This window comes from Lagenorhynchus albirostris, chromosome 2, assembly GCF_949774975.1.
Source record: "Lagenorhynchus albirostris chromosome 2, mLagAlb1.1, whole genome shotgun sequence".
Lineage (NCBI taxonomy): Eukaryota > Metazoa > Chordata > Mammalia > Artiodactyla > Delphinidae > Lagenorhynchus > Lagenorhynchus albirostris.
The window spans coordinates 52,909,660-52,923,396 of record NC_083096.1 but is presented as its reverse complement, the minus strand read 5'-3'; the positions used below and the strand labels follow the sequence as shown (position 1 = coordinate 52,923,396).

The 13,737-nt window shown below is 43.8% G+C and overlaps 1 protein-coding gene across 1 annotated transcript in view; it reads right to left on the bottom strand.

The window, feature by feature from the left end:
• The window catches only part of ASTN1 (astrotactin 1), a 325,315-nt gene that overhangs the window by 39,430 nt on the left and 272,148 nt on the right, over positions 1-13,737 (bottom strand). The gene's annotated exons all lie outside the window — the stretch shown is intronic.

Sequence of the window (13,737 nt, the reverse complement as noted above, 5' to 3'; positions counted from 1 at the left end):
TATTCATAATACCTACCTCTAGCATTGGTTATAAAGAGCCAACTATTTTTAGAGCACAAAACACAATGGCTAGTGCATGTTGAAGCACCATCATCACAGTTTTAATCATAACTATCAGTAAGATTTATCAAGTCTGTACAGTGAAAGTGAGATCTGTTAAATATCTCCCTTAACCCCTGTAACAACTCTCCGCATGAGTTCTATCATTACACCCATTTTATAGATAAGGAAAGTGAGGCCAAGAGCCTCAAGATCACACAGCTAGTATATAGTAAGATCTGAAATTTAAATCCAGTCTTGTCTGATCCTAAAGCCGTTAAGTCAGAGGGAATAACAGGACTTCTCTGCTTCATTATTAATCAATGTATTAAAGATACAGAAGGAAGTTTGACTTTTTCAAAAAGATTTGCACTACAAAGCCTGAAAGATGGGTCCACGTTGCCCTTGATTGATGAGTAAAAGGTTTTTGGGGAAGCTCTTGATTTATTTTTGGTGACAAACATTGGAAATGCTTACCAGAAGAGCTCTTCCCTATGGAAGAAAGCATTGCTTGACATTTCTCTTCCAAGCCTTCATAATTTTTCATTTAATTTATTAAGTCTAAAGAAAGATGGAAGTAGAATCTGCTAACAAAAAGCTTTGGGTTCCTTAGGAGATCCCTGGTCCTTTGTGCACAGTTGTATGCCCGAACATGAAACAATTTCAGGGAGATGGCTGGGCTTTTGGAAACAACAGGCAGACACAGAATGTTCCTTCTGGTTCTCAGGCTCATCAAGAGTGCCGAGCTTGAGGGACCAGATCTTTGGGGAAACTGGTTGGAAGGATTTGCAAAGTGGTTCTAGAAGGTAATTGTGAGATATGACTTCATAGCAGAGTTCCCTCTGATGGGGCTCAGGGAGCACTGTTATTCTCCCCTTGTTCGCGGTGTAATGTAAGATCGTTTGGAAGTGTCCAGGGGCATTTCGGCACTGTTGTTTCCCACATGAGCATCATCACTGTGCAGATGAGACATTTTTACCAGCAGCTCCATTGACACCAGATTCCTTCTGTGTGCAAAGGCAAAGGCTCACTTAGAAACTATAAATATGGAATATAATTTCACACGTGACTTTTGTTTAATAACGGATCAAAGATTGAGCTCAAGCCCTTGCTAGGTTATAAGAGAACTGCATAAGAGCACACACCAAAACCATGAATGATGGCCTCCAATAGGAAGTCCAGAAGCCCACACCAGCTAGCCCCAGAGTCAACTCCAAGCCACGTGTACATCTTGATTGACATTCAGGCTCATGAAACTCAGTGAACCCCACTGGGAGGGTTCGTAAAGCGGCCACGACCTGGCAGGACTCTCCTCACCCAGCCCCTGGCCAGGCCTCCAATCTTCTTCAACAGGCTGTATGAACTGGGCTGTGATAAGTAGGGGTGGGGTGAGAGCTTTGCAACTATGATGTGATTTCTAGAAAAACAGGCCCTCGTTCATAGAGAAAGTAAATGAAAAAAAAAAAATCAGTAAAGACACCATGCTTCTTTTTAAGATAAGATTCAAAACATTTCACTGTGCAAGCCTTGCCGGGGAGCTGGAGGGTCTCTTGCTGGCCCTCCTGACCCTCACAAGCATTTCATTATCCATCCACATGTCATCTCAACCTCCTGGGTGAGAAAGTATTCAACAAAGAGGCTGCGAGAAGCATTTCTATGAAATGACCACGAGATGGTGATATCAGCTCTAAAATGGCTTCTGTGAGAGGAAAGAAAAGGCCTGATCAATCCGGTGTGGCCACTGTGGTACCACAGAAAATAAACTTACGGAAAAATAACACCTGGCTACTTTAAAAAAAAAAAAAAAGTCATGGTACAATTTCCTTTCAATCAAATAATAAAAAGCTGAGTAAAACAAATCCATAAAACTTATCCTAAGGAGAAAAATATAGAGTGAGAGACATAATTGTGAGAGACACAAGGAAGGGAAAATAAAACTCTAAAGGAAAAATAAAAATCCCCCTCCAGAGGCTTCCCTGGTGGCGCAGTGGTTGAGAGTCCGCCTGCTGATGCAGGGGACGCGGGTTCGTACCCCGGTCCGGGAAGATCCCACATACAGCGGAGCAACTAAGCCCGTGAGCCATGGGCGCTGAGCCTGCGCGTCCGGAGCCTGTGCTCTGCAACGGGAGAGGCCACAATAGTGAGAGGCCCGCGTACCGGAAAAAAAAATATATATATATATATATCCCCCTCCATATCCTTCACATGGAGTATAGTTTACTTAAAGGGGGAAATAATATGCCACCAGATTTCTTTTCTCTCACCTTCACTCCCCAAACACCCAGAAACTACCCCCACACCCTACATACATATCCGTATATAAGACATACAACCCCTGCCCATTCATCACTTAGGGTGCACCATCTGACAGACAAATTGGGCCAGGAGAGGGCACTGCAACCCCAAACGCAGTCGAGCTGAGTGACAGCCTCCCTGCCCTCCAGCGCTGCATCATTAAGGCTTGTAATCGCTGTAAACATTTGAGGGGCTGCTCCCCTTGCTTCCGTCTTCTGGTTTTCCCAATTAAAATCAAGATGCAACTAATCCCCTTCAGTATCTTTCAGCCCTGGATTGGTGTAAGATCAGGACGTAGAGAAGCACAGGAAGGGGTTTACAGAGGAAGATGGTGAGAGGCCACCAAACTCTTGTTTTCATCAGAACTGTATTTTCCTTCTCCTGATAATATTCAGGCCCATACAGAGCAGGCCCTGCTGGAGGCCAAGACGAATTGCCCCTCTGGTCCCCTCATCATGCAGGATGGAGCTGTCTAGAGAGGAGCAAGATTTACACAGAAGTAATGAGCAGCGAACTCCCCAAAGCCATCTATTCAGGCTCCAGCGAAGAATAGATGTGTGTGTATGAGAGAGATTTTTCAAAAAGAAAATGCATTTTCCATGCGCCATTAAAGATACGATCGGGAAATACTCCTTAAAATGATGGAGTCCAGTGGTGAAAGCCCAGATAAATCTCCCTTTGCCCAAAGAGAGTACCAATAACCAACGTGTCTGTGGGGAGTGAGAGAGTTCAAACCTAAAAGCTTCAGGAGAGTCTGAGCTTTGACATTTGCTTTTAAACCCCAGCTCAGTGTTGGAGTGGGTGGTGGCGAGGTCTGTGTGTGGAGAGTGGAGGGAAGAGTCTCTGCCTTATTTCCTTATGGTTCAATGGCCACCTTCTTCTATGTCCACTCCAATGACAGTCCTTTCTTACTTTGTCTCTCTTCTGCCCTCTAGATCCTGGGTAGAAATGCTCTAGTAATTTGAGACACTATCTTTTTCTTAATCTATTTCAACAAATACACAGTTTCTGGACAAAAATAAGCTACAATTAAGGTCTTAAAAGAATATAACTGACAAAGGTAACTTCTGACCAAGAATACCCAAGTGTGCTCCCCCCCACTCAGCCCCGTTTGCAAAATTCACCCTATTGCTCTCAGGGGAGGCTGTGGGGTCCTCATCACACTTAGCTTTCTTACAAGTAGAAGAACAGCCAACCTGGAATGTCGTTAACAACCCCAAAACTGCAAAGCATTCTGCAAATACAGTTTGCTATAAATAAATGCCATTTGCTTTAGGCTAAATCTGTATCCTACAGCACATAGTGGATGAATTTCCCCAATAGAATACTGTGCTATGAGATTATTGGCATCCTCAGTGTTCAAAATCTCTTTGTGGATGTGCCTGTGGCCTTAGGCATGTACATATTGACCCACCTAGACTCAGGAGCACAGGAGGATGATAAAAGTGACTGACCATCCTCATGCAGGGTATGCTCTGCTGCTGGAAACTGACAGGTCATGAAGGTGAATTAGTTGTTATGAAGTAAATTGGTACCATTCCTGTAGGATTCTGGGACTGCTTAAGAATCTCTCTCCTGAGTCGGTGCCCAAGGCAATGAGATGCTAATGACATCACAGCTAGAACTACAGAGGCAGTTCATTAGGCAGCCAAAAAAAAATCAAATGCAAACTTGTCAGATCCCAGCTTTTGGAGACAGCTTAGGACCCACAGGAAAGAAAGCTTGACGTGGGGTAAATGAAGCCCAGCCATAGTGAACTGCACCCTGAAGCCCACGGACACCCTGATTTCCATGACCTACCCCCACCCCAGTCTACTCCTGTTCACACCAGAAATCCTGAAGTTACCCGAATTCACATTTCCACCCATGCACCCAGGGTCAAATCAGCCTCTTATGGTGTTTAGTTATGTCTGCAAACAGAGAGGGTCAGGTCGCTCTGGATGGCCTTAAATTGAACTCCTAGACCTGCCATGAGACACACTTTCTGAGATCTGACCAAAATACAATACAATGGATTCATAATCAGGGACAAGTGGATAGGGTGTGACCCGGCCACTTCTCTCTACACCTCAATAGGAGATAACGGGTGCTCTGGGGGCAGGGATTGTGTCTTCTTCATATTTGAAACTCCTTTCCCTGGTTTAGGTGTATATATCCATTTCCATATCTCTTTCTATCTATGTCTATCTATATATCCATGGATATATATATTTTTTTTTTTTTGGAGGGAAAAGGGGAGTGAATATAGTAAGTCATGACCATAGATTTGAATTTTAAAAACAAGTCAAACATAAAGAATAAAGCCAACGCATCTGTAGATAGTCTCTAGCCCCTTACCAAAGCTTCAAGCAATCAAGTAGAAAGAAAAGAAAACATTATCTGACGACAGCCAAAGCTACATTTCTAGCTGGGATTGCTTCCCCAAGTATAATAGAACTTAATATGCTTGCTTGGAAATCCATCTGAATGTTCAACAGGCACCTCAAACTCAACGTGTCCCAAAGTGCAGTCCTCATGTCTCCACACCCTCCCAGCAACCTGCTCCTCCTTCCATAGGTCCTTGCTCAGGAAAGGGCATCAATTTCCCTATTGCTCGAGCCAGAAATCCTGGCTTCTTTGTGGGTTCCTTCTTGCTCTCCCAATCAATCTTAAATCTCTGTACTTTACCTCCCCCAAGCCGTCCACTTCTCTGCAAGGTCTGAGTCAGACTGCCTGGGCTTGATTTCTGACCTTACCACTTGTTAGCTGTGTAACTTGGGGGCGGTTTCTTAACCTTTCTGTGCCTGGGCTTTCTCATACATAAAATGGAGATGATAATAATAACTGATTTAGTAAGGCTGTGGTAACAATGGATTGATAAAATCCATGCAGAGAGTTTAGCGGAGCTGGGACATAGTGAGTACTCTCTAAAATTAATGATTCTCACAATGCCTGTCTACTTATCTACACTGCTGCCAGCCACACCATCAAATGATTGGCTCCTTGAAGGACGAAATTATGTCTTGTTCGCCACTATAATATCCCACAGTGCCTAACATGTAATGTAACTAATGCATTTGACAATTCATTAAACAAATATTTATGGAATGCCTACAAATGTTTGTCCAACTAATAAATCATTTATAATGACTTGTATACAAAGTGACTACTCCCTGTGTTCTGCAGGTACTAACTAGACAGGCTGGGTTTAATTTCATTTCTCACCTTGCTGTCCTGGGTTCTTTTGAGATTTTCTAGTTTTCTTTGAAAGAGACATCAACTCAGAGTGAGTTCCACTACTTTCATGTACAAACGGGAATTGGTCAGAGATAATCTAGTTACAAAGATTTGAGATAATACTGCAAAAATACATTTTGCAAATTTTGAAAGTATACACACATATCTCAGAGGTTATTAATGTGCACTGGGCAATCACCTTGGCACTTAAGGATTTACGCTTAAGAAAAGGGGTAGCCGACTGTGGCGCTGAAGAGCAGACAGTGGTTCTCCTGCGACTAGAAAATGAGAGAAAGTTGTGGTCACTAATGTCACAATGTGTCAAAAGGCCAGACTGGTGTCCTGGGCCTGCGGGGCCATGGGTACCAGTAGCTGAGGTGGAGGTACATTGCTGTGGGGTTCTAGGCAGCTCTGAGAGCTGAGCGATAGCATTGTACTGGGATTCAACATTGTGTGGACCACTTCACCAGCAAACAAGGCAGTGTGACAGCAAGAGAGAGAGGCATTCTAGACCCCAAGGACGGTCACAGAGAACCATGCCTTCTGCACTTTTTCTACTCTGCCCAGTCTCAGCCTGTACACTGGAGCCCATCCACCTTTCCCACTACACATTCATCACTACCCATTAGCTCAGAGGAAGCACATCTTTCTTTGGGGATTAAATACTAGACAACTATCCAACATGTTCGGAAACAGTCCCAATTCCAGAGAGTTTATACTCTTGTCCTTTCTTACAAATAAATCCACAATTAAAAGACAAAAATCCTTTGTCAGGATGTATCCTTTGTGTTCTAAAATTAAAGTTACATTAAGAGGTACAAACTAGCAAGTATAAAATAAATAAGATACAGGGATGTAATGTAAGCCAAAAAAAATTAAAGTTAGTGTACACTTCAGCTCTGGTTCTTCAAGAAATCTGAAGGTTTCTTCAAGTTTCTTTAAGGTATTCCTTCAAGAAATTTCTGGAAATAGATCAGATGTCTTTGTTATAAGCATGAACAGCATGTCTGGGTGTGGTGAAGTCCAGTGTAATAGTCAGTGGTCATCAAATACCCACTGGGCACCTCAGCAAAGCACCATTAACGGGATGTTCAAGAAAAGGTGTCTTCTGGAAAATTAAATGTTTTCTTTAACTGGTACTTAGCAGAAAATGCTTAGTTTTCCTCCAGTTCTTGTTGACATTTTTCTTCTCTAAAAATGTTGTTTTCCAATTTTCTGCCGCACTCATGAAGCATTGCCTACCAAACAGAATTAAACCTTTCCCCAAGGCACCTGCAGGTGATGATTTTGTTCATCAATTATGACCATGCAGATGTGGAAGCTGTAGGGGACAGAAAGAAAATGGTATCTCGTCCCCAAACAGCTCTTAAAAAGTGGATCAATAACATAAGGTTACATTTTCTGAAGACTGCCCCCCTCTTCATAGGCATGTTGTCAAACAAATAATTGCCTGGTTGAGGCTCCTGGTTCAGCAGGTTCATGTGAAGCTGAGGTTTTGGTGTAGCTGCAGTGCTTTGTCCTTGCCAAAAGCTCTTAGTCAGCTTTGATGTGGGAACAGGTTTAATTTCGTAACAAATTGACAAATTGGCCAAAGCCTCCGTCAGCCTCTTTTTGGTCAGTAATAGTGATGTTCCTTTTGGGATGAGAGGTTGAGTCCAAGAAATAGCAGGAGAGCAGCCTCTACCAAGGAATCAATAAAAACGCAAAGACAGCCTTTGTCCAGCAGTGACCCCAAGTGCTAAAAAAAAAAAAAAGTGACCTCTTTTCAATCTTAAACTTAGTGTGAAAAGGAAAATATAAAGACAGCCCAGTGATGCAACCACCACTTTAAAGATGCCTGAATATGCATCTCTAAACAGCCCATGCGTCTCAAGAGGAACAAAAATAAAATCCAAGAATTCCTGGGAAGCCCTAAAGCTTTTACTACAAAAATGAGCTCTTCTAATCAGCTAGACTGCTCGTCCCCAGTGGGCAAGAAGCTGCCTCTGTTTTGTTGGAGCGTCGTGGCTCTCACCCAGGCCCCGCACTTGATAAGCGTTCAACAAACACACAGGGATGGAAAGAAGCAAAAGGTTTTTAGCTCTTTCTACTCTGACTGCCTGTAATTCCTCAAGGCTGCAACCCAAAGCCTCATTAGGATTCATCATACAGGCCAGGCCTGGAAGCCTGAGTGGCTCAGAGGGACTGTCCGGAAGCACGTGCACAGAGCACTTAGTGCACACGTCTGTGGGCTGTGGGAGACCCGGTGGATATAACTGCTGTCCCAACACACCCTAAAAATGTCTTTCTTTCCCTTTTCCTTTCTTTCTCTCCCTTCCTCCTCCCTCCCCACCTCTCTTTTCTTTCTTCCCTCCTTCCTTCCTCCCTCCCTCCCCTCTTTTCTTTCTTCCCTACCTTCCATCCTTCTCTCTCTCTCCCTCTCTCTCTCTCTCTCTCTCTCTCTCTCTCTCTCTCTATATATATATATATATATATGCCACTCTGCTCCCATCATCCCTAGCAGAAGGTACTTAGTGCCTGTGTGTGTCCAGAGGGGTACCTACCACACTGTAACAGACTGAGTTGAGTTTTATGTCTTGTCCATCCCACTCACTTCCAGGGTGGGACTTGCTCATCCCTGCCTCCCTAGAGCCCAGCACCTGGTACTCTGTCGGTACTCCCTATCACAAATTGTAATAAATTTGTGTGTGCATTGTCTAACACCCACATTTATTCATTTATTAACCTCTTTATTGGAGTATAATTGCTTTACAATGGTGTTAGTTTCTGCTTTATAACAAAGTGAATCAGCTATACATATACAAATATCCCCATATCTCCTCCCTCTTGCATCTCCCTCCCACCCTCCCTCTCCCACCCATCTAGGTGGTCACAAAGCACCGAGCTGATCTCCCTGTGCTATGCGGCTGCTTCCCACTAGCTGTCTATTTTACATTTGGTAGTGTATATATGTCCATGCCACTCTCTCACTTTGTCCCAGCTTACCCTTCCCCCTCTCCATATCCTCAAGTCCATTCTCTAGTAGGTCTGTGTCTTTATTCCTGTCTTACCCCTAGGTTCTTCATGACATTTTTTTTTCTTAAATTCCATATATATGTGTTAGCATATGGTATTTGTCTTTCCATTTCTGACTTACTTCACTCTGTAGGACAGACTCTAGGTCCATCCACCTCATTACAAATAGCTCAATTTCTTTTTATGCCTGAGTAATATTCCATTGTATACATGTGCCACATCTTCTTTATCCTTTCATCTGTCAATGAACACTTAGGTTGCTTCCATGTTCTGGCTATTGTAAATAGAGCTGCAATGAACACTGTGGTACATGACTCTTTTTGAATTATGGCTTTCTCAGGGTATATGCCCAGTAGTGGGACTGCTGGGTCATATGGTAGTTCTATTTTTAGCTTTTTAAGGAACCTCCATACTGTTCTCCATAGTGGCTGTACCAATTCACATTCCCACCAGCAGTGCAGGAGTGTTCCCTTTTCTCCACACCTTGTCCAGCATTTATTGTTTGTAGATTTTTTGATGATGGCCATTCTGGTGTGAGATGATATCTCATTGTAGTTTTGATTTGCATTTCTCTAATGATTAATGATGTTGAGCATTCTTTCATGTGTTTGTTGGCAATCTGTATATCTTCTTTGGAGAAATGTCTATTTAGGTCATCTGCCCATTTTTGGATTGGGTTGTTTGTTTTTTTGTTACTGAGCTGCATGAGCTGCTTATAAATTGTGGAGATTAATCCTTTGTCAGTTGCTTCATTTGCAAATATTTTCTCCCATTCTGAGGGTTGTCTCTTGGTCTTGTTTATGGTTTCCTTTGCTGTGCAAAAGCTTTGAAGTTTCATTAGGTCCCATTTGTTTATTTTTGTTTTTATTTCCATTTCTCTAGGAGGTGGGTCAAAAAGGATCTTGCTGTGATTTATGTCATAGAGTGTTCTGCCTATGTTTTCCTCTAAGAGTTTGATAGTTTCTGGCCTTACATTTAGGTCTTTAATCCATTTTGAGCTTATTTTTGTAACACCCACATTTATAATGTTTACATGATTCCGATTTTTCATTTGCCTGTTACAGTCTCATATCTTTATTCACCAAATGCCTCTCATGTGACTCTCGGTGGATGGCCAAGGTTTTCGTTCATATCAAATCTTTCCTGTTTCGTTTCCTAAGGCTGCCATAACAAATGACACCACATGAGTGGCTTAAAACAACAAAAATTTATTTCTCCAGTTCTGGGGGTTAAAAGTCGAAAGCCATGATGTCGGCAGGACCACGGTCCCTCTGGAGGCTCTAGGGGAGGATCCTTCCTGCCTCTTCTAGCTTCTGGTGGCTCCTGGCAATCCTTGGTGTTTCTTGGCTTCTAGTTGCATCACTCCAATCTTGGCCTCAGGTGTTACCTGGCCCTCTTCTGTGTGTGTGTCCAAATCTCCCTCTGCCTTCTCTTATAAAGACACAAGGCCCACCCTAAATCCAGGATAACCTCATCCAAATTACATCAGCAAAGACCCTATTTCCAAATAAGGGTTGGAGGGGGACACTATCCAACCCACTGGAGCAGCCGTAGCCTCTAACACTGTGACACTGACAGTCAGCCCTGCCCTGCCCCACAGCCAGTGACGATGCACTGGCTGGCCATTTGGGGGCTGGCCATCCATCCCTTTGACCTCCTCCCAGCACAATGGGAAGAGGGAAGAAGTTTCCAGCTCCATCAGCGTCCCCAGCCCAGCCGCAGCTGTGTGTAGCCAGACTGAAGATGGCCCCCAAGGCCTCAGAGGATCAAGAACCAGCCCTGAAGCCCTGTACTTTGGCTAAATCTCAATGGCATCAGAGTCCCCCATCTCATCCACAGGCCAGCTGATGATTCTCATGTACCTCCTCCTGGTAGAGAAGAGGAGAACAGGCCAAAGGGACCTGGGCCACAGAGGCTGTTCCCTTAACTCATTGTTCTTGCCTTTCCAAACTCCATCATGAAGTAGATTTCTCTGTGAAATAGATGATCATTGCCAGGCATTTTTTTTTAAAGTACAATTATCAACATGAAGATTATTGATGATAACACCACATCTTATAGCTTACAATGCATGGTATCATTTTTTTATCCATTTTCTTTAATTTTTGAAAATTCAACTTGTGATTCCAAATGGTAAAGATAGTTAAAAAAAAAAGTTAATATCTTCTTGGCTTGATACTAAATTTACTGTAGTTATTATTCCAATAACTATCCATTGCATTAAAGCTTTTTCCAAACCAGCATAAATAAATAAATAAATAAACAAACAAACAAACCTGACATAAGAGATTCAGAGTCACAGCCTTCCGGATGTGCAGAGCTGCAGTAGATTATCCCTGCTGATTTGCTACAGACAGAGCAGCATGGAGAGAGGGAGTGGGAGGGAGGACGAGGCTGGGAGAGAGGTGAAAATGAGGAACACCTGCGGGATTAGTTATTTTCAAATCTCCATTAGCAGAAAGACCACATGAGGAGTGGGCAAGCTCAGCAGGGCCACCAGGAAAGAACTTTCTGTGCCCCTGTCTGGAGATTAAAGGCTTTTTTCCCCAGTCTTGTTTTCCAGTCTGGAAGGCTGAGATGAGGAGCCAAGTGTGCACCCCCAGACCACTCAGGGGCCGATGCCTTCCCTCTTTCCTGGTGCTCCCCAAGAAGGAGCCAGAAAAACACAGGGGAATAGCCCGGGGTCAAGTAGAGGGACAAAACTAATAGAAACAGAGAGAGCGTAGAGAACAGGGAGCTCCCTGCACCAGCTCTGGCCTCTGCCAATGTTGAGGGCTCCACTGGGGGCCTCTGTGAGCTTCTGGCCATATCCACAGAGTGAAATTGACGATTCTCTTTGTTCACCACGCGGCGTTATTTCTCAGCTGGGGGTGCCCATGAGCGCCTTTAGCTTTGCCAGGACCATCAGCCCAGCAACATTCTCTTTGTGACTCCACTGATTCCATCTCTTCTCCTATTGGTTCCAGCTCCTACCTCGTCACCTCTTTTCTTTCTCACTGCAAACCTGGACAAGAGGAGCACAGTCTGGGGACACCCCGTGACGATTCTGGAATGGGTAAAACTGACATATGACCATGACTTGCCTTGCCTCCACATTACAAAAACTCGGCAGTCCGCTGTGTACAGAGAGAGAGAGAGAGAGAGAGAGAGAGAGAGAGAGAGAGAGAGTGTGTGTGTGTGTGTGTGTGTGTGTGTGTTCGGGATGCTAACCTGAGTTACTGGGGCAGGCGGGAGTCTTCGGGGCTTGTGTGGCTCCACAGCAAGAGATCTGATGCCTTGCTGGGTGCTGCAAGGACTCGCTTATAAATACCTTTAACTATCAAATGGTCTAGAAATTTTTAATAAAAATATTATTCAATAATACTACTACTCCAACCGGCAAGGGAATGTTGTAACGGTCTCCATTTTCCTCTCGATGCTCATCTAGCTTCTGTTTTGCAAATGAATTTGGGTGTTAAATCCTTTTGTTGCCCTGACCAATTTATTCTGCAAATTAACTATGTATGAGAGGACTTAAAGTCCATTACCACTTAGCTTTGCCTCACTGAAATTTATGCTGCTCTCCTGCTCCTGGGAGCCCTGAGCTCAAATAGACTGTGGCTCCTGATGGCGAGTTTGGATTCCACACAAGTCCCACACCTCTTGGTCCTCTTGAGTTTAAAATGCACTGAGTGGACCAGGCTCTTTTCATCTCCCAGTAACCTGTGCTCTCTCTTATCAGACTCTCTGGTCTCTGCAGCTGCCTGTCCAAACTTAATGAAACTCTCACCACACTGGTTTGTGTGGACCACTCAGTGGCTCAGCCTGGTTGCAACACCATTTGTAAATGGTGGAAAGAGCCGGATGCATGGGAGAGCAAGGGTTACAAGATGAAGAGGATGGCAATGAATGGAGCATGGCTGCTAAGCCCATGAATATCTTAGATTGTATTAAGAAAGTGCAGTGACCAAGGTGATGGAGAGAGGCAGTGCCTTGTCAAGCCACATGCCTTGAGTTGCTTTAGGATTGAGAGTCACAAGTGCGGAGAGACTCCAATGAAAGGCCAGGCAGTCAGGATTCCGGGGCACCTGGAGACAGTGTCATGTGAACACTGGCTGAAGGAATCGGGGCAGTTAGAATGGATACAGGGAGACTTGGAAGCAGACTTAGCAGTGCTCTCTGTAAATATCTGAAGGGCTGTCATGTGGAAGAGGGAGCTCATGAATTCTGTGTATCTCAGAGGGCAGAATGGAGATCCAAGGGAGGGATCTTATTAAGTGAGAGGGAGGTGAGTTGACTGAATCACAAATTTTCATTGAGTGCTACTATGTGTCAGGTACAGTACTCAGTGCTAAGGTACACAGATAAATAAGAAAAAAGAAAGCTCATTTTCCAGTGTGCATGGAGGGAGGAGGAGATGGAAAAGGAGACAATGATATGACAGGGAGTGATATTAGAGGCATGGAAGACAGGCTTTGGGTACACATAGGAGGAAGTTTTGAAACCTACGCCTGAGGGTGGGGAGGCTAAATTCCTGGAAGCCTCTTGATTCCTTCAAGGACAATTTTTATATTAATCTATAACTGATACCAAGTAGGATGGGCAGCCTTGGAGATGACGTGCATTGGCTAGCAGCAGGGTTCTTGTAGATGCCAGACAGCCGCTTGTCAGGGATGTCACAGCAGGGGAGCATTTCAGATGAATGAGTTCCACGTCCCCCCCCCCTTTTTTTTTTTTTAATTCTTGTGTTCATGGTTTATTACAGTCAAAGGATACAGATTAAGATCAGCAAAGAGAAAAGTCCAGGAGAAACTAGACGTGAGCTTCCAGTGGAGTCATATAGACAGTACTAAATGTTAAACGTCTATTATCCTGTGACCTGATGTTCTCAGTATTTCCTTAAATCAGCAGGGTGGAGTGGAGGATATACATGTTACCAGGCACACCAAATGATTCTGACTTCAGATAACATGTCGGAGGTCACCAAGAGTAATTTATTTTATAAATATCGTCAGAACGCTTTTTAAAAATTCTACAACTAACCCCAGTATGTAAAAGAGATGCAAGTCAGGAACAGACTCCTTAGGCATTGAACATCATTACTGTGTGGTAAAAATAAACAACTGTATTGTTTATGGAGCCATTCAAGCATCTTCTCAGAGCCCCAGGGTACAAGCAGCCTAATTTGAAAAC